The following is a 22187-nucleotide window of genomic DNA, read 5'->3' on the forward strand; positions in this document are numbered from 1 at the left end:
TTCACTCTAATCGATTTTGACACGAAATAATTGTTGAGTTTATGATCGATCATGTTAGCAAGCGGCGTCGTGAGGCACCTCCGGCGGGTAGAGCCCCACGGTATATATTAGTGACCATAATTAAAGTTTATTGTGTGTCGTCTTTTACTGCTTATGTAAGCCACCATCTACGGACGACGTTCTATAAACACTCCATATATAATGACGGTTTTGTCTGACTGATACCCGACTGATACCCGTATTTTTTTCCTTTCATATTAAAGAGTTTTCCACGTATATCTGTGTGTCGTTCTCTCTGTAATTTATTTGGTTGCTCTACTTGGTTTTTCTACCGTTTTTGCTAACAAAGATTAATATAAATTCAACTACATCCGAGCAAAACGTCAGCGAATTCGATTTCTCTATTGAATGAAACTTCACCCAAAAAAACTACAAATAAAGATCCTACTTTTTAAGCCCAGTTTAGATGCTTATAGATAGTAATTATGTGGCGATAATTATATCTTTTGAACCTAAATAGATAGTAGAGTAGTTAATTATTATTAGTTGGACATCTAAATAAATAACAACTAAGTCACTGATTATATAAAATCAAATGATACCAGCTAATAGGGCGTACCATCAAATTATCATGGCAAATCATCTTGAGATCCTATGGTGTATTTAGTTTGTGGAGTCACTCTATGCTTTATGAGGTGATGCATTATAAGTTAATTCCATCAATTTTGGTGGAATCAACCCGCACCTCATGTATATACTAATTATTAGCTTATGTGGAATGGGGTGGTGATAGATCAACTCATTCTATTCCACAAACCAAATAAATAAGTGAGGAGTGAGAAGAAGATGGATCACCTAATTCCTCAAACCAAACACACTACTAATGATCATCCTCCGTGCCTTTCACTGTACATTTGTACTACAGTACCTGACAAGGGACCTTAGGATTGTTCAACTTCTGCTTAGGATTCAGAGGTGAACAAAAACGACCAGACCTGCTCACCAAAAAAGGTTATAACACTTCAGTTCACCTGACCCTAAAAAGACCGTTTACTATTTGCCTCCACAAGAAACCACAAAATTATATGTCTTCAAGATCTAATTACTTCCCCCTACTCCTGTCCAGCTAAAAGTTTCAACATTCTATCATTTTATCAAGGACAGTTGGATTATCTTACTACCAAGCCAGTCCCTACAATGTGACTGAATACTCCAAATTTGCCCAACCTAGCACCTTTCTAAAAATGATGTTATTTAGAGCTAGTTTGGCGGACTCATTTTTCCAAGGGATTTTAATTTTTTCAAAGGAAATTAGTTTATTTTTCCTTGGGAAAATAGAAATCTCTTTAGAAATTAGAGTTCTCAAACTAGCCCTTAGATAAAAACAACTTGATAATATTGACCAATATGGTTATGTACCATGCAAATACTAAACACTGAGAAACTGCTTGCATGGGTTATTGCATTCTTAACAGGAAATATATCTAGTGCACATGAACCTTTGATGTGCATATTGTGAACTAACAAAGTTTATAAAAAATTCTGAAAATTTTCATACATATTCTTTCCATCTTACTTCAATTATATACAAAATCTTAAGTTCAAATTCAACATACTTTAGTTGTAATAAAAAAAGATAAATTTTCTGATAAATTTAAATTAGAAAATCGACCAAAATATTCTCTTTTTTATTACAGCTAAAATATAACGGATTTGAATTTTAAATTTTGTACTTAATATGAGTAAAATAGAAAGAATATGTATGATTTTTTTTTAGATTTTTTATGAAATTTGTTAGTTCATGTGCACTATATATACTCAAATGCTCATGTATATAGGATGTGTTCCCTTCTTCACAATGGCTTCCTGCTCAACAACCATCTATTGGTTGTACTTCCTGCACATTATATAGTAGCAGTAGATAGAGTCAACTCGTATGTACAACCCTAATAAACATTTTGGTCCCAGGAGGCCGGTAAAGCTATTCCTGGACTCACGTGAATTATAACACATGTTTTCGTCCTCAATCCACTATCCACGCTGGAACTGGTAAGACTGTTTTTGGCCTCTCGTCTATAGCACACGTTTTTATGGTCGAACGACCATTTTTATTACAACTAAAACATGTATGATATTTCATGTGTTCCTTTTTATTACAGCTAAAATATAACGACTTTAAATTTGAAATTTTATACATAATAGAAGTAGAATAGAAAGAATATGTATGATATTTTAGATTTTTAATGAAATTTGTTAGTTCATGTGCAACATATATACACCAAATGCTCATGTACACCGTATGTGTTTCCTTCTTCACAATGGCTCTCTGCTCAGCAACCATTTTGTCGGTGTTTCGACCCTGGGGGTCCCTGGACCGACGAGTAAATTGTCGCTACGTGTCCCAGCCCAGATGGGTCGGCGCGAGACGAAACACAAAGGGGGAAAACACAGCAAGGGGAAACCGCGGCCTTCGTGTTGTCCTGCGCCCAGGGCGGATGCGCTTGCAGTAGGGGGTTACAAGCGTTCGCGTGGGAGAGAGAGAGAGCCTTGTGCGTCGGCTCGTTCTCCCGCGCGGCCAACCTTCTCGTACGAGAGCCCTAGACCTTCCTTTTATAGGCGTAAGGAGAGGGCCCAGGTGTACAATGGGGGGTGTAGCAATGTGCTAACGTGTCTAGCAGAGAGGAGCCAGAGCCCTAAGTACATGCCGTCGTGGTTGTCGGAGAGGTTTTGGCGCCCTATTCATGTGATGTCGTGGCCGTCGGAGGAGCGCTTGAGCCCTGTGGAAGTACAGCTGTCGGAGCTGTCGGATCCTTGCTGACGTCTCCTTGCTTCCGTAAGGGGCTGAGAGCCGTCGTCGTCATGGAGCACGCGAGGTGCCATCATTATTTGTTTACCGGGGCGAACCAGATGGGACGCTGGTCTTGTTCCCCGTAGCCTAGGCTAGCTAGGAGTAGGGTAATGATGGCCCACCTGTGACGTGGTCGGTCCGAGCCCGAGGTCGGGCGAGGCGGAGGCTCCTCCGAGGTCGAGGTCGAGTCTGGGCCCGGGGGTCGGGCGAGGCGGAGACCGTCTTCCAAGGTCGAGGCTGAGTCCGAGCCCTGGGGTCGGGCGAGACAGAGACCGCCTTCCGAGGTCGAGGTTGAGTCCGAGCCCTGAGGTTGGGCGAGGCGGAGTCCGTCGTCCGTCGTCCGGCGTCGAGGTTGAGCCCGAGCTCTAGGGTCGGGCGAGGCGGAACTTCCTATGGTGCCCGAGGCTGGACTTAGCTACTGTCAGCCTCACTCTGTCGAGTGGCACAACAGTCAGAGCAGGGCAGGCGACACTGTTTTCCTGTCAGGTCGGTCAGTGGAGCGGCGAAGTGACTACAGTCACTTCGGCCCTATCGATTGAAGAGCGCGCGTCAGGATAAGGTGTCAGTCGATCCTTGCATTAAATGCTCCTGTGATACGGTCGGTTGGCGTGGCGATCTGGCCAAGGTTGCTTCTCCGCGAAGCCTGGGCCTCGGGCGAGCCGAAGGTGCGCCCGTTGCTTGAGGGGACCCTCGGGCGAGACGTGAATCCTCCTGGGTCGGCTGCCTTTGCCCGAGGCTGGGCTCGGGCGAGGCGAGATCGTGTCCCTTGAGCGGACGGAGCCTTGACCTGAATCGCGCCCATCAGGCCTTTGCAGCTTTGTGCTGATGGGGGTTACCAGCTGAGATTAGGAGTCTTGGGGGTACCCCTAATTATGGTCCCCGACAGTAGCCCCCGAGCCTCGAAGGGAGTGTTGGTACTTGCTTGGAGGCTTTTGTCGCACTTTTTTGCAAGGGGACCGGCCTTTCTCGGTTGCGTTTTGTTCCGGTGGGTGCGCGCGAGCGCACCCGCCGGGTGTAGCCCCTGAGGCCTCGGAGGAGTGGTTTGACTCCTTCGAGGTCTTAGCGCGTTTCGTGATGCCTCGACCGGTCTGATTGTTCCCTCATGCGAACTGGCCGTAGCCCGGGTGCATAGTCAGGTTCCAAGTTCTCGGGCTGGTATGTTGACGCTGTCAACGGTTTGGCCGGAGCCGGGTTTGCGAGAGCAGCCACCGAGCCTCCGCATAGAGCGATAGGACGGTCAAGGACTGACTCGGCTTTTTTCATACGCCCCTGCGTCGCCTTTCCGCAAGGAGGAGGGGGGGAAAGCGCCATGTTGCCCTCGGAGGGCGCCGAACATGGTGTCTCCAGTGAGTTGCTAACGGGTGATCCGAGTGGACGCCCGTGCCCCGTTCGATAAGGGTCGGCTAGTGGCCAGAGACGCGCTCCAAAAGTACCTGCAGGTGATTTGCCGGACTCGGTCCCGTTTGATAGGGTCCGAGGGCTCAATGCCTCCTTCTGATGGGATTCCGTTACAGAATCGCTCCTGCTGGTCTCGGAAATGTCCTAGGGTACCTCGGGAGCGTAGCCCGAGCCTCGGCCATGTATCGGACGTACCCAGAGTCATCCCTCGCTCTGCGTGCTCTGAGGCGGCTGTCGAACCCTTCGGGGGCCAGCCTACGAACCCCTGATCAGTAGTGGGCGCGGAGCCCGAGTGGCCTGAGGCGGCTGTCGAACCCTTCCGAGGGGCCAGCCTTCGAACCTCTGATCAGTAGGGGGGCTCGGGGCCCGTTTCCTTCGCGAAGAAGGATCCCTTTCGGAGTATCCCCTTTCCCGGTCCCTGTAGCAAGAGAGAGAAAGGGGAAGAGAAAAAGGGATATGAATTTGAACGTGGAGTACCTTTTTGACGCGGTCATCATGGCGGAGGTGAAGCGTCGCCTGCTTCGCCTGCCAAAGGTACCGCTTGTCCTGCTGCAGAGTTACTACGACGGGACGAGTGGTTCGCGGGGCAGCCGTTGTGCGTGCGCGAGCCGATCGAGGAACGGAACACGGGTGCGTTGTCTTCACGCTGTGGGAGAGGGCTCTCTCGCTGTCCCAGGAGGGGACGTGAGCCTGCAGACGACTTGACCGCTGCTTCCACCCGCCTGTCGCCGCCATTACTGCCGGCCCACTTTTGGCCATATCGACCGTCGCGCCTTCTCCCGCGGCTGACTGACCCATGACCGATGTGCTCGGTTGGCACTGTTGGGCCATGCGCAGGGTTGCCTCGAGTCGTGGCACCGGTTCCGCAGTCGAGAAGGCGCGGTACTGGCGCAAGTGGCGGTGCAGTTTCTCGCACGTAGTAACCGGCGCGCTGGTTACATGACGTGTGGGCCTCGGCCTCCATGCTGGATGCGTCGAAGTCGAAAGGGTGCGCCCCCTTGGTGCGGTTTCATGCCGCCTGCATGGCGGTCCGCCCTTTCACCCTCTGGTCTGGGCGAAAGTGGAGTGCTTGTAACCGCTGGGCAGTTACGCGCTCTGCGCGCGGCGGTTTGGCTTCTTCTGCCCTGGGCCAGCTTGCATGACGCGTGGGACCCAGCCCCTGTGTCGTAGGGGGAAGACCTTGGAGCGTGTTGGTGAAGACTCAGTCCGCGACGGCTGAGGACGCAAGTGGGGAGAGTCGCCTTTAAAAGGAAGGCGGCCCCCTTGGATAGCAACCATGTCTTCGCACTCTCCTCATGCATCGCGTCCTTCCACCTTCCGAGCCCACGGATGGGGAGCGCCCGCGTTGCTTTCGTCTTGTCGTCGTTGGAGGGACGCAACTTCGCGGAAGTTGGTACCTTTCAGCCATCGCTCGGCTTCAAGGATTTTCATCAGGCAGCCCAGCTGCATCCCCTCGCCGGTGGTCACCCAAGACGGTGACCACCAGTTTGATGGTGGGGAGAAGCGAGCCGGGCTGCGGCCTCTGCCCCGCCCTCAGCTTCAAGGATCTTCATCATCCTTGTTGGGGCGGAGGGCGAGGCGAGCCGGAGCTCTACCTCCCGCACGGGTCGGCGGACCACCTCTTCTTTCAGCTTCTGGGGGTGGAAACCATCCTCCAGCTCTGAGGAGGAGGCGCCCTCCAGCCATGCCGGGGAAGGCGAACTGTTGCTGCCCAGCCAGGGTGCAACATTCCGTCCTCTGTCCTCGTTTTCGTGGCGAGGACGGGAGTGAGGACCTGCCAGTGCGCTTTGGGGCGGCTGGCGCTCGCTGATGCGGTGTCGATGGACAGGTGTACACCGCCGTCGGTGCTGAGGTGGTGGCAGCTGGAGAAAGCTTCTCCGCCGTCGAGACCGTCAGCGCCACCTGCGGGCCGACCTCCGGCTCTTTGGCTTTAATGTCTGGTTCTCGTCCCTTGAGTGGGGACGCGAACGAGAGCCTTCCGGCGGCAGCGTCCGTCCTGGGACCAACGCTGCTGCTGCAGAGGTCGCTGGTGAGTCGCCCGGAGTTTGTCGCCCCCGCAGGCTCTCCGATGTGGAGGTTGTTCATACCCGCGGGGGCGGAACCGGAGTTCCGTTTGTAATGGCACTTTGAGTGCCGGTGTCTGTTCATTGTGGCTGTCGGGGCCTGAATATGTGTGTATTTTGGCGTAAAGCCGTGTTTCTTCCTCATTTCGAGCACTAGGACTCGCCTGTTGGCTAGCTGGACCGCTTAACCAAGTGTGAGTTGCCTCGTGTGAAGGTGACGAGTGAGGTATCCGTATCCTGGAGGCGTAGGAGTCCCTCGGCTCAGTCGGCCTTGCCGCCCGAGGCTTCTCTTGCTTAGTTAAAGAAACCCTCGGCCGCTCTGCGATGAGCCGGAGCCGGAGGCAGCGGTGTTAGCATGGACAGAGGCAGAGTTGGCTCGAAAAGAAGCTTTGTCGGCCAGAGCCTAGCCGGGCTGTCCACTGGCGGGACCAACACCGGAGTCGGGTTGCCGAGGCCATGAGCCGGGCCGATGTCCTCGGGGGACAGCTGGCTGAGGCTACGGAGCGGCCGGTCGAGCCATCTGCTCGGGCCGGGTTCCTGGAGGAGACCCCGGCGACGATGGCCCAGTCGTGGTGCTGTCAGGTTCCTTCGAGGTGGAGATCCTCCGACCGTGTCGCCGTCCGAGGCTGGGTCGGACTCCGCCGAAGGTGGAGTCGACGCCGAGGGTGCTGCTGCTCCCGCACTGATATCTGATCCTGCAGGAACAATTTATCTGTAGTGTGCGTATGTTTTTTGCAGCCGCCGAGGCCCAAACATACCGTCGTCGTGTTGTAAAGTTGTTCGTCGGTAACAGAATTGCTTATCCGAGCAAGAGTTACTTTTTACGGAAGGTGATGAGTGAGGTATCCGTATCCCGGAGGCGTAGGAGTCCCTCGGCTCGGTCGACCTTGCCGCTTACGTGTACTCTTACTCGTCCGTTGGATTCTGTTATCGATATAGTCGAGAAGGCACGAAAAATCGTTTCGGTAGAAAAGTTTTCGAGCATTAAGACTTGTTCGGTCAGCGGAATCGCTTATCCGAGCGTGAGTTACTTATCGCAGAAGGTGATGAGTGAGGTATCCGTATCCCGGAGGCGTAGGAGTCCCTCGGCTCGGTCGGCCTTGCCTGCTTACGTGTACTACGTCGTTTCCAGGATCCCACCATCGAAGTAGTCGCAAAGCACGAAAGATGTTCTGGCAGAAAGACTTTTTCCGAGGAAAATTTTGACGCAGAGGGGGTGCCCCCCTTCTAGCCCCCGAGAGAGGGTCGGGCTTTGCCGAGGCAGGGCTGACCCTTCCTTGATGGTTAGACTTTGTTGGCGTATGTAAACGAGGTGTATGAACGACTTGAAAACATCTTAAGGGTAGAAGCGACGTAGCTGTCGGATGTTCCAAGCGTTGCTGTAGACCTCGCCTTGACTGTTGGCCAGCTTGTATGTTTCGGGCTTCAAAATCTTGGCGATGATGAATGGCCCTTCCCAGGGAGGCGTGAGCTTGTGGCGCCCTCGGGCGTCTTGTCGTAGCTGAAGCACCAAGTCACCCACCTGGAGGTCTCGGGACCGAACCCCTCGGGCGTGGTAGCGTCGCAGGGACTGCTGATACCGCGCCGAGTTTAAGGCCATGTCCCTAGCCTATTCCAGCTGGTCCAGTGAGTATTCTCGGTTGGTTCGATTGCTTCGGTCGTCGTACGCCCTCGTCCTCGGGGATCCGTATTCCAAGTCTGTGGGCAAGATAGCTTCGGCCTCATAGACTAGAAAAAACAGCGTGAAGCCCGTGGCTCGGCTTGGCGTCGTTCTCAGACTCCAGACCACCGAGGGGAGTTCCTTCATCCACCGCCTACCGAATTTGTTGAGGTCGTTGTAGATCCGTGGCTTGAGTCCTTGCAGAATCATGCCGTTGGCACGCTCTACTTGCCCATTCGTCATGGGGTGAGCTACGGCGGCCCAGTCCACCCGGATGTGGTGATCCTCGCAGAAGTCCAGGAACTTTCTACCGGTGAACTGGGTGCCGTTGTCGGTGATGATGGAGTTTGGGACCCAAAAGCGATGGATGATGTTGGTGAAGAACGCCACCGCCTGTTCGGACCTGATGTTGTTTAGGGGTCGAACCTCGATCCACTTGGAGAATTTGTCGATAGCGACCAGCAGGTGCGTGTAGCCCCCGGGTGCCTTCTGCAAGGGACCAACGAGGTCCAGACCCCACACAGCAAACGGCCAGGTGATGGGTATTGTTTGCAGAGCCTGAGCGGGCAGGTGGGTCTGCTTTGCGTAGAATTGACACCCTTGGCAGGTACGTACAATCCTTGTGGCTTCGGCCACCGCGGTTGGCTAGTAGAAACCTTGTCGAAAAGTGTTTCCAACAAGGGCTCGAGGCGCTGCGTGATGACCACAAGCCCCCGAGTGTATTTCTTGTAATAACTCCTGATCTTCGGCGATGGATATGCATTGCTGGAGGATGCCTAAGGGGCTGCGGTGGTAGAGCTCCTTCCCGTCACCCAGCAAGACGAACGACTTGGCGTGCCGCGCCAGTCGCCGAGCTTCGGCTCTGTCGAGGGGTAGCTCTCCTCGGTGGAGATATTGCAGGTACGGGGTCTGCCAGTTTCGATTAGGCGTGACCCCATTCCGCTCTCCCTCGACGCGCAGTGCCTCACCCTCGGGGGCCGAGGGTGCCTCGGGCTGAGCCGAGGCCTTCTCGGGCTCGGGCGTGTCGTTGGTCTTGACGGAGGGTTGGTGTAGGTCTCGGGAGAAGACGTCCGGAGGAACCGTTGTCCACCCCGAGGCTATCTTAGTCAGCTCGTCCGCAGTCTCGTTGTATCGTCGGGCGATGTGGTTGAGTTCGAGCCCGAAGAACTTGTCCTCGAGGCGCCGAACCTCATAGCAGTAGGCTTCCATCTTCGGGTCGCGGCAATGGGAGTTCTTCATGACTTGGTCGATGACGAGCTGCGAGTCGCCACGAGCGTCGAGGCGTCGGACCCCTAGCTCGATGGCGATGTGCAACCCGTTAACCAGAGCCTCGTACTCGGCCACGTTGTTGGACGCCAGGAAATGGAGGCGCAGCACGTATCGGAGGTGCTTCCCGAGGGGTGAGATGAAGAGCAGGCCCGCGCCCACTCCTGTTTTCATCAACGACCCGTCGAAAAACATGGTCCAGAGTTCCGGTTGGATCGGAGCTGCTGGAAGCTGGGTGTCGACCCATTCAGCCACAAAGTCTGCCAAGACTTGGGACTTGATGGCCTTCCGAGGGGCGAACGAGATTGTCTCGCCCATGATCTCCACCGCCCACTTTGCAATCCTACCCGAGGCCTCTCGGCACTGGATGATCTCTCCCAGGGGGAAGGATGACACCACAGTCACCGGATGAGACTCGAAGTAGTGTCGCAACTTACGCCGCGTCAGAATTACCACGTACAGTAGCTTCTGGATTTGTGGGTAGCGGATTTTGGTCTCGGACAGTACTTCACTGATGAAGTAGACCGGCCTCTGGACGGGCAATGCGTGCCCCTCTTCTCGTCTCTCGACCACGATCGCGGCGCTGACCACCTGAGTGGTAGCGGCGACGTAGATCAAGAGGGCTTCTCCGGCAGCGGGGGGCACCAAGATGGGCGCGCTTGTAAGGAGCGCTTTTAGGTTTCCGAGGGCTTCCTCGGCCTCGGGGGTCCAAGTGAAGCGCTCGATCTTCCTGAAGAGGCGGTACAGGGGTAGGCCTCTTTTGCCGAGGCGCGAGATGAAACGGCTCAGAGCCGCAAGGCATCCCATGACCCTCTATACTCCTTTCAAGCCCTTGATGGGCCCCATGTTGGTGATGGCCGCGATTTTCTCTGGGTTGGCCTCGATGCCTCGCTTGGAGACGATGAACCCCAGGAGCATGCCTCGGGGGACTCCGAAGACACACTTCTCGGGATTGAGTTTTACGCCTTTCGCCTTGAGACACTTGAATGTCGTTTCAAGGTCGGAGAGGAGGTCGGAGGCTTTCCTCGTCTTGACTACGATGTCATCGACGTAAGCCTCGACCGTTCGACCAATGTGTTCTCCGAACACGTGGTTCATGCACCTCTGGTATGTCGCACCCGCGTTCCTCAAACTGAATGGCATAGTAATGTAGCAGTACATGCCAAAGGGTGTGATGAAAGAAGTCGCGAGCTGGTCGGACTCTTTCATCCTGATTTGGTGATACCCTGAGTAGGCATCGAGGAAAGACAGGGTTTCGCACCCAGCAGTGGAATCCACGATTTGATCGATGCGAGGCAGAGGGTAGGGAACTTTCGAACATGCTTTGTTTAGACCAGTGTAGTCTACACACATCCGCCATTTCCCTCCTTTCTTTCTCACAAGCACAGGGTTGGCAAGCCATTCGGGATGGAATACCTCTTTGATGAACCCTGCAGCCATCAGCTTGTGGATCTCCTCGCCTATGGCTCTGCGCTTTTCTTCGTCGAATCGGCGCAAAGGCTGCTTCACGGTTCGGGCTCCAGCTCGGATATCCAGCGAGTGCTCGGCGACATCCCTCGGTATGCCAGGCATGTCCGAGGGACTCCACGCAAAAACTTCGGCGTTTGCGTGGAGAAAGTCGACGAGCACTTCTTCCTATTTGGGGTCGAGCACGGCGCCGATCCGGATCTGCTTGGAGGCGTCGTTGCTGGGGTCGAGAGGGATGGACTTAACCGTCTCAGCTGGCTCGAAGTTGCCGGCGTGGCGCTTCGCATCTGGCGCCTCCTTGGAGAGGCTCTCCAGGTCGGCGATGAGGGCCTCGGATTCGGCGAGGGCCTCGGCGTACTCCGCGCACTCCACGTCGCATTCGTACGCATGTCGGTACGTGGAGCCGACAGTGATGACCCCGTTGGGGCCCGACATCTTGAGCTTGAGGTAGGTGTAGTTGGGGACGACCATGAACTTGGCGTAGCATGGTCTCCCCAGTACTGCGTGGTAGGTTCCTCGGAACCCGACCACCTCGAACGTGAGGGTTTCCTTTCGGAAGTTGGAGGGAGTCCCGAAGCAGACGGACAGATCGAGTTGCCCGAGGGGTTGGACGCGTTTCCCGGGGATGATCCCGTTAAAGGGCGTCGCGCCGGCCCGGATCGAGGACAGATCAATCTGCAGGAGCCCGAGGGTCTCGGCGTAGATGATGTTGAGGCTGCTGCCTCCATCCATGAGGACCTTGGTAAGCCTGATGTTGTCGATGACGGGATCGACAACAAGTGGGTACTTCCCCGGACTCGGCACGCGATCGGGGTGGTCGCCCTGGTCGAAGGTGATGGGCTTGTCGGACCAGTCTAGGTAGACTGGCGCCGCCACCTTTACCGAGCAGACCTCCCGGCGCTCTTGCTTGCGGTGCCGAGCTGAAGCGTTCGCCACTTGCCCACCATAGATCATGAAGCAGTCGTGGACCTCGGGGAACTCCTCTGCCTTGTGGCCCTCCTTCTTGTCGTTGTCGTGGGCTCTGCCACCTTCCGCCGGTGGCCTGGCCTTGTGGAAGTAGCGCCGAAGCATGACGCACTCCTCAAGGGTGTGCTTGAGGGGACCCTTGAGAGCACCTAGAGGGGGGGGTGAATAGGTGATCCTATAAAACTTAAAAACTTAAGCCACAAAACTTGGTTAAACGTTAGCACAGTTAATGCCAAGTGGCTAGAGAGAAGATCTTGCACAATACGATAACCACAAAGAGTTCAACACAGAAAAGACACAGTGGTTTATCCCGTGGTTCGGCCAAGTACAAAACTTGCCTACTCCACGTTGTGGCGTCCCAACGGACGAGAGTTGCACTCAACTCCTCTCAAGTGATCCAATGATCAACTTGAATACCACATTGTTATGTTTTTCTTTTCTTATCCCGTTTGCGAGGAATCTCCACAACTTGGAGCCTCTCGCCCTTACACTTTTGATGTTCACAAAGAATCACGGAGTAAGGAAGGGGAGCAACACACACAAATCCACAGCAAAATGCGCACACACACGGCCAAGAATCGAGCTCAAAAGACTATCTCAAAGTTCTCACTAGAACGGAGCTCGAATCACTGAGAATGACAAACGAATGCGCAAAGACTGAGTGTGGATGATCAAGAATGCTCTAAGGTTGCTTGGTATACTCCTCTATGCGCCTAGGGGTCCCTTTTATAGCCCCAAGGCAGCTAGGAGCCGTTGAGCATAAATCTGGAAGGCCATTCTTGCCTTCTGTCATCGGGGGCACCGGACAGTCCGGTGCACACCAGACACTGTCCGGTGCTCGATTTCCTTCCTTAAATAGCGAAGCCGACCGTTGGCAGACTTGGAGCCGTTGGCGCACCGGACATGTCCGGTGCACACCGGACAGTCTGGTGCCCCCTTCTAGCCGTTGGCTCGGCCACGTGTCCCGCGCAGATCGCGCGGCCGACCGTTGGCTCACCGGACAGTCCGGTGCACACCGGACAGTCCGGTGAATTATAGTCGTACGCCGTCGGCGAATTCCCGAGAGCGGCCACTTCGCTCGAGACAGCCTGGCGCACCGGACACTGTCCGGTGCACCACCGGACAGTCCGGTGCTCCAGACCGAACAGCCTTTTGGCTGTACACAGCCAACTTTTCTCTGACTTGATTTCTCCTGTTTCAAGCACTTAGACATAATACATTAGTCTTCAAAACAATGTACTAAGGCTTAGAAACATACCTTTACTCTTGATTTGTACTTTGTCCATCCATGGGTATAGATTCACATTTAAGCACTTGTGTTGGCACTCAATCACCAAAATACTTAGAAATGGCCCAAAGGCACATTTCCCTTTCAATCTCCCCCTTTTTGGTGATTTATGCCAACACAACATAAAGCAACTAGAACAAGTGCAATATCACTTCAAATAAAACTCAAATTTATTTTGATTCAATTTTTGGCATATATGGATCATCCTTTGCCACCACTTGGTTTGTTTTTGCAAATCAAACTCAAATCTCTATCTCTAAGTCAAACACACATGTTGAAGCATAAAGAAAGTCATTCCAAAAGAGATTGATCAAAGATTTCAAAAACTCCCCCTATTTCCCATAATCAACACTTCTCCCCACAAGAGGCCAACTTTTGACAAAAGAGACAATGCAGGAGTTTTGATAAACCAAAAGCTCTATTCTACTATTTTCAAAATTTCTCAAGTGGTAGCTGATCCATCTATTGCTTTGGCCTTTATTTTCTCCCCCTTTGGCATCAAGCACCAAAACGAGATCAATCTTGGCCTTTTAACCCCATTGCCTCACCAAAATCTTCAAATAAGAACACAAAGGCAATAAGAGTATAAAGATGAACTTGGAAAAGTTACTCTTTTCATCGGAGTGCAGTGGAAGTCTTGCATGGTCCAAGTCCACCTTTTCCCTTTCAACTCTCCTTGGAGACTAAAACAACCAAACTCAAGTACATGGTTAGTCTCAAAGGGTCAAGTTGTAGCACAGCTCCCCCTAAATATGTGCATCACTTGCAAACAGGACTTGTGAGGTCCAGGGAGTGTTTGTACAACTTGAGCACCACAATAAGCAACAAAATGCAGAATGAACATGATCAAAGGCATAAACACATGTATGCTACAATTCAATCCAAGTTCCGCGAATCTAAGACATTTAGCTCACTACGCAACCTGCAAAAGGTCTTCTCATCTAGAGGCTTGGTAAAGATATCGGCTAGCTGGTTCTCGGTGCTAACATGAAACACTTCGATATCCCCCTTTTGCTGGTGGTCTCTCAGAAAGTGATGCCGGATGTCTATGTGCTTTGTGCGGCTGTGTTCAACAGGATTTTCCGCCATGCGGATAGCACTCTCATTGTCACATAGGAGTGGGACTTTGCTCAGATTGTAGCCAAAGTCCCGGAGGGTTTGCCTCATCCAAAGTAGTTGCGCGCAACACTGTCCTGCGGCAACATACTCGGCCTCAACGGTGGATAGGGCAACGGAGGTTTGTTTCTTAGAGTTCCATGACACCAGGGACCTTCCTAAGAATTGGCACGTCCCCGATGTACTCTTCCTATCGACCTTGCATCCAGCATAGTCGGAGTCTGAGTATCCAACCAAGTCAAAGGTAGACCCCTTTGGATACCAGAGCCCGAAGCAAGGCGAAGCAACCAAATATCTAAGAATTCGCTTCACCGCCACTAAGTGACATTCCTTAGGATCGGATTGAAATCTAGCACACATGCATACGCTAAGCATAATATCCGGTCTACTAGCACATAAATAAAGTAAAGACCCTATCATTGACCGGTATGCTTTTTGATCAACGGACTTACCTCCTTTGTTGAGGTCGGTGTGTCCGTCGGTCCCCATCGGAGTCTTTGCGGGCTTGGCGTCCTTCATCCCAAACCGCTTCAGCAAGTCTTGCGTGTACTTTGTTTGGGAGATGAAGGTGCCGTCCTTGAGTTGCTTCACTTGGAACCCAAGGAAGTAGTTCAACTCGCCCATCATCGACATCTCAAATTTCTGCGTCATCACCCTGCTAAACTCTTCACAAGACTTTTGGTTAGTAGAACCAAATATTATGTCATCGACATAAATTTGGCACACAAACAAATCACCATCACATGTCTTAGTAAAAAGAGTTGGATCGGCTTTCCCAACCTTGAAAGAATTAACAATTAGAAAGTCTCTAAGGCATTCATACCATGCTCTTGGGGCTTGCTTAAGTCCATAGAGCGCCTTAGAGAGCTTACACACATGGTCGGGGTACCGTTCATCCTCGAAGCCAGGGGGTTGCTCTACGTACACCTCCTCCTTGATTGGCCCGTTGAGGAAAGCGCTCTTCACATCCATTTGGAACAACCTGAAGGAATGGTGAGCGGCATATGCTAGCAAGATACGAATTGATTCTAGCCTAGCCACAGGAGCAAAAGTCTCCTCAAAGTCCAAACCTGCGACTTGGGCATAACCTTTTGCCACAAGTCTAGCCTTGTTCCTTGTCACCACCCCGTGCTCGTCTTGTTTGTTGCGGAACACCCACTTGGTTCCCACAACATTTTGCTTGGGACGAGGCACCAGCGTCCAAACTTCATTTCTCTTGAAATTGTTGAGCTCCTCCTGCATGGCTAACACCCAGTCCGGATCTAGCAAGGCCTCTTCTACCCTGAAAGGCTCAATAGAAGAGACAAAGGAGTAATGCTCACAAAAATTAACTAATCGAGATCGAGTAGTTACTCCCTTGCTAATATCACCCAGAATTTGGTCGACGGGATGATCCCTTTGAATCATTGCTCGAACTTGGGTTGGAGGTGCCGGTTGTGCTTCTTCCTCCATCATATGATCATCTTGTGCTCCCCCTTGATCACACTCCTCTTGATGAACCTGTTCATCGTTTTGAGTTGGGGAATGCACCATTGTTGAGGAAGAAGGTTGATCTTGCTCCAATTGTTCCTGTGGTCGCACATCACCAATCGCCATGGTGCGCATAGCGGCCGTTGGAACGTCTTCTTCATCTACATCATCAAGATCAACAACTTGCTCTCTTGGGGAGCCATTAGTCTCATCAAATACAACATCGCTAGAGACTTCAACCAAACCTGATGTTTTGTTGAAGACTCTATACGCCTTTGTATTTGAGTCATAACCTAACAAAAACCCTTCTACAGCTTTGGGAGCAAACTTAGAATTTCTACCCTTCTTTACTAGAATGTAGCACTTGCTCCCAAATACACGAAAGTAAGATACATTGGGTTTGTTACCGGTTAGTAGCTCATACGAAGTCTTCTTGAGGAGGCGATGAAGGTAGACCCTGTTGATGGCGTGGCAAGCCGTGTTCACGGCTTCCGACCAGAAACACTCGGGGGTCTTGAATTCTTCAAGCATCGTCCTCGCCATATCGATTAGCGTCCTGTTCTTCCTCTCTACCACACCATTTTGCTGTGGTGTGTAGGGAGCTGAGAACTCGTGCTTGATCCCTTCCTCCTCAAGGAACTCCTCCACTTGAAGGTTCTTGAACTCGGACCCGTTATCGCTCCTTATCTTCTTCACCTTGAGCTCAAACTCATTTTGAGCTCTCCTGAGGAAGCGCTTGAGGATCCCTTGGGTTTCAGACTTATCCTGCAAAAAGAACACCCAAGTGAAGCGGGAAAAGTCATCAACGATAACTAGACCATACTTACTTCCTCCTATGCTCAGATAGGCGACGAGTCCGAAGAGGTCCATATGTAGCAGCTCCAGGGGTCTTGATGTTGTCATCACATTTTTGGTGTGATGAGAGCCTCCCACCTGTTTCCCTGCTTGACAAGCTGCACAAGGTCTATCTTTTTCGAAATGAACATTGGTTAGACCTATCACGTGTTCTCCCTTTAGAAGCTTGTGGAGGTTCTTCATCCCCACATGTGCTAAGCGGCGATGCCACAGCCAGCCCATGCAAGTCTTAGCCATTAAGCATGCATCTAGACCGGCCTCTTCTTTTGCAAAATCAACTAAGTAAAGTTTGCCGTCTAGAATACCCTTAAAAGCTAGTGAACCATCACATCTTCTAAAGACAGACACATCTACATTTGTAAACAAACAGTTATATCCCATATTGCATAATTGACTAACAGATAGCAAATTATATCCAAGAGACTCTACTAAAAACACATTAGAGATAGAGTGCTCATTTGAGATTGCAATTTTACCTAACCCTTTTACCTTGCCTTGATTCCCATCACCGAATATTATTGAATCTTGGGAATCCTTATTCTTGACGTAGGAGGTGAACATCTTCTTCTCCCCCGTCATGTGGTTTGTGCATCCGCTGTCAATAATCCAGCTTGAACCCCCGGATGCATAAACCTGCAAGGCAAATTTAGGCTTGGGTCTTAGGTACCCAACTCATGTTGGGTCCTACAAGGTTAGTGCAAATATCCTTAGGGACCCAAATGCAAGTTTTGTCTCCCTTGCATTTTGCCCCTAACTTCCTAGCAACTATTTTCCTATCCTTTCTACAAATAGCAAAGGAAGCATTTAAAGCACGATAAATTGTAGAAGGTTCATTCATTATTTTCCTAGGAGCATGAATAATATTCTTTCTAGGCACATGATGAATAGCACTTCTCCTAGACATATTTCTACCATGCATATAGGAAGAACTAGAAGCAGACATGGCATGAGAATCAAAATCATCATAAGCATTATAACTCCTATAAGCATTTCTAGTTTGTCTCCTATCATGGTACATAAAAGCATGGTTCCTTTTAGCACTACTAGCCATAGGAGCCTTCCCTTTCTCCTTGGCGGAGATAGGAGCCTTATGGCTTGTCAAGTCCTTGGCTTCCCTCTTGTAGCCAAGTCCATCCTTAATTGAGGGGTGTCTACCAATTGTGTAGGCACCCTTTGCAAATTTTAGCTTATCAAAATTACTCTTGCTAGTCTTAAGTTGAACATTAAGACTAGCCAATTCATCATTAAGTTTGGAAATTGAAACTAGGTGTTCACTACAAGCATCAATGTCAAAATCTTTACACCTATTACAAGTTTCAACAATTTCTACACAAGAATTAGATTTACTAGCTACTTCTAGTCTAGCATTTAAATCATCATTAAAACTCTTTAACTTAGCAATAGTTTCATGACAAGAAGATAGTTCACTAGAGAGCATTTCATTTCTCTTAATTTCTAGAGCAAGAGATTTCTGAGCTTCTACAAATTTATCATGTTCTTCATACAACAAATCCTCTTGCTTTTCTAAAAGTATATTCCTATCATTCAAGGCATCAATCAATTCATTAATTTTGTCTACCTTGGTTCTATCTAATCCCTTGAATAAGCATGAGTAATCTATCTCATCATCATCACTAGACTCATCCTCACTTGAAGAAGCATAAGTACTAGTATTATGAGTGCTTACTTTCTTCTCCCTTGCCATGAGGCAAGTGTGTCGCTCGTTGGGGAAGAGGGATGACTTGTTGAAGGCAGTGGCGGCGAGTCCTTCATTGTCGGAGTCGGACGAAGAGCAGTCCGAATCCCACTCCTTGCCAAGATGAGCCTCGCCCTTTGCCTTCTTATAGTTCTTCTTTTTCTCCCTCTTGTTCCCTTGATCCTGATCACTATCATTGTCGGGACAGTTAGCAATAAAATGACCAAGCTTACCGCATTTGAAGCATGAGCGCTTCCCCTTGGATTTGGTCTTGCTTGGCTGTCCCTTGCGACCTTTAAGCACCGTCTTGAATCTTTTGATGATGAGAGCCATCTCTTCATCATTAAGTCCGGCCGTCTCAATTTGTGCCACCTTGCTAGGTAGCGCCTCCTTGCTTCGTGTTGCCTTGAGAGCAAGGGGTTGCGGCTCGTTGATCGGACCATTCAAGGCGTCGTCCATGTACCTCGCCTCCTTGATCATCATTCGCCCGCTAACGAATTTCCCAAGAACTTCTTCGGGCGACATCTTGGTGTACCTGGGATTTTTCACGTATATTGTTTACCAAATGAGGATCAAGAATGGTAAATGACCTTAGCATTAGGCGGACGACGTCGTGGTCCGTCCATCGCGTGCTCCCGTAGCTCCTTATTTTGTTGATAAGGGTCTTGAGCCTGTTGTATGTTTGTGTCGGCTCCTCGCCCCTTATCATCGCGAACCGTCCAAGCTCGCCCTCCACCAACTCCATTTTGGTGAGCAAGGTGACGTTGTTTCCCTCATGAGAGATCTTGAGGGTGTCCCAGATCTGCTTGGCATTGTCCAAGCCGCTCACCTTGTGATACTCGTCCCTGCACAAAGAGGCTAGCAACACAGTAGTAGCTTGTGCATTTTTATGAATCTGTTCATTAATAAACACAGGGCTATCCGAGCTATCAAATTTCATTCCACTTTCCACAATCTCCCAAATGCTTGGATGGAGAGAAAACAGGTGAGTACGCATTTTGTGGCTCCAAAATCCGTAGTCCTCTCCATCAAAGTGAGGGGGCTTGCCAAGTGGAATGGGGAGCAATTGAGCATTTGAACTATGCGGGATGCGCGAATAATCGAAAGAAAAGTTTGAGTTAACCGTCTTTCGTCTATCGTAGTCGTCGTCGTCCTTTTGGGAGGAGGAAGATTCGTCGCTGTCGTAGTAGACAATTTCCTTGATGCGCCTTGTCTTCTTCTTCCTCCCATCTTTTCTTTTGTGGCCCGAGCCCGAGTCGTTGGACTTGTCATCCCTTGGCTCGTTGACGAAGGACTCCTTCTCCTTGTCGTTGATCACGATTCCCTTCCCTTTAGGATCCATCTCTTCGAGCGGTTAGTACCTTTGTGAAGAGAACGGCTCTGATACCAATTGATAGCACCTAGAGGGGGGGGGGTGAATAGGTGATCCTATAAAACTTAAAAACTTAAGCCACAAAACTTGGTTAAACGTTAGCACAGTTAATGCCAAGTGGCTAGAGAGAAGATCTTGCACAATACGATAACCACAAAGAGTTCAACACAGAAAAGACACAGTGGTTTATCCCGTGGTTCGGCCAAGTACAAAACTTGCCTACTCCACGTTGTGGCGTCCCAACGGACGAGAGTTGCACTCAACTCCTCTCAAGTGATCCAATGATCAACTTGAATACCACAGTGTTATGTTTTTCTTTTCTTATCCCGTTTGCGAGGAATCTCCACAACTTGGAGCCTCTCGCCCTTACACTTTTGATGTTCACAAAGAATCACGGAGTAAGGAAGGGGAGCAACACACACAAATCCACAGCAAAATGCGCACACACACGGCCAAGAATCGAGCTCAAAAGACTATCTCAAAGTTCTCACTAGAACGGAGCTCGAATCACTGAGAATGACAAACGAATGCGCAAAGACTGAGTGTGGATGATCAAGAATGCTCTAAGGTTGCTTGGTATACTCCTCTATGCGCCTAGGGGTCCCTTTTATAGCCCCAAGGCAGCTAGGAGCCGTTGAGCATAAATCTGGAAGGCCATTCTTGCCTTCTGTCATCGGGGGCACCAGACAGTCCGGTGTACACCGGACACTGTCCGGTGCCCGATTTCCTTCCTTAAATAGCAAAGCCGACCGTTGGCAGACTTGGAGCCGTTGGCGCACCGGACATGTCCGGTGCACACCGGACAGTCCGGTGCCCCCTTCTAGCCGTTGGCTCGGCCATGTGTCCCGCGCAGATCGCGCGGCCGACCGTTGGCCCGGCCGACCGTTGGCTCACCGGACAGTCCGGTGAATTATAGTCGTACGCCGTCGGCGAATTCCCGAGAGCGGCCACTTCGCTCGAGGCAGCCTGGCGCACCGGACACTGTCCGGTGCACCACCAGACAGTCCGGTGCTCCAGACCGAACAGCCTTTTGGCTGTACACAGCCAACTTTTCTCTGACTTGATTTCTCCTGTTTCAAGCACTTAGACACAATACATTAGTCTTCAAAACAATGTACTAAGGCTTAGAAACATACCTTTACTCTTGATTTGTACTTTGTCCATCCATGGGTATAGATTCACATTTAAGCACTTGTGTTGGCACTCAATCACCAAAATACTTAGAAATGGCCCAAAGGCACATTTCCCTTTCAACCCTGATGATAGGGGCATGACTCCTTGAGCATCTTGTCGAACAGGTTGGCGCCTCCGGGAGGCTTCCGAGGGTTCCTGTGCTCGGCGGCGGCGACAAGGTCTGCGTCGGCGGCGTCGCGTTTTGCTTGTGACTTCTTCTTGCCCTTCTTCTTGGTGCCGCGCTGAGCGGACGCCTCGGGGACGTCTTTCGGCTGGCGCCCCTGAGGCTGCTTGTCCTTCCGGAAGATGGCCTCGACCGCCTCCTGACCAGAGGCGAACTTGGTGGCGATGTCCATCAGCTCGCTCGCCCTGGTGGGAGTCTTGCGACCCAGCTTGCTCACCAGGTCGCGGCAAGTCGTGCCAGCGAGGAACGCGCCGATGACATCCGAGTCGGTGATGTTGGGCAGCTCGGTGCGCTGCTTCGAAAATCGCCGGATGTAGTCCCGGAGGGATTCTCCCGGCTGCTGGCGGCAGCTTCGGAGATCTCAGGAGTTCCCAGGGCGCACGTACGTGCCCTGGAAGTTGCCGGCGAAGGCTTTGACCAGGTCGTCCCAGTTGGAGATCTGCGCAGGAGGCAGATGCTCCAGCCAGGCTCGGGCGGCGTTGGAGAGGAACAGGGGAAGGTTGCGGATGATGAGGTTCTCATCGTCCGTCCCACCCAGCTGGCAGGCCAGTCGGTAGTCCGCGAGCCACAGTTCCGGCTTTGACTCCCCCGAGTACTTGGTGATGGTAGTCGGGGTTCGGAACCGGGTTGGGAACGGCGCCCGTCGTATGGCCCGGCTGAAAGCTTGCGGACCGGGTGGTTCGGGCGAGGGGCTCTGATCCTCCCCACTGTCGTAGCGTCCCCCACGCCTAGGGTGGTAGCCTCGGCGCACCTTCTCGTCGAGGGGGGCTCGACGGTCGCGGCGGTGCTCGTTGCCGAGGCGTCCCGAGGCTGCAGGCGCTGTGTTCCGCGTGCGCCCGGTGTGGACCGAGGCTTCCCGCATGAATCGGGAAGTCGCGGCGCGATGCTCCAGGGGGTACCCTTGCCTTCGGGAGGCAGAGCTTTCGGCCCGTTGGACTGCGGCATCCTCCAGGAGATTCTTGAGCTCTCCCTGGATACGCCATCCCTCGGTGGTGGATGGTTCCGGCATCGCTCGGAGTAGTATCGCTGCTGCAGCCAGGTTCTGGCCGACCCCACTGGAGGCTGGAGGCAGCCTTGCCCTGACATCATCGGCAATGCGGTGCTGGACGTCCTGGGCCAGATGACGCGCTTCTCCGGCTGGTGCTCGGCCTGCCCCCTCCTGCCCGATAGTCTGCCGGAGCTGCACAAGTTGTCCTGCTTCCTCATCGAGCCTGGTCTGCATCTCGCGGATTTGCTCGAGCTGTGCGTCCTAACCCCCCACAGGGACTGGGACCACAGCTAGCTCCCGAAGGATGTCAATGCGAGGCGCATGCCTAGGGAGATCACCGTCCTCCGGCATACCAAGAAGGTTGCCTTCGTCGAGAC

This window comes from Zea mays, chromosome 1 (assembly GCF_902167145.1).
Source record: "Zea mays cultivar B73 chromosome 1, Zm-B73-REFERENCE-NAM-5.0, whole genome shotgun sequence".
Classification (NCBI taxonomy): Eukaryota; Viridiplantae; Streptophyta; class Magnoliopsida; order Poales; family Poaceae; genus Zea; species Zea mays.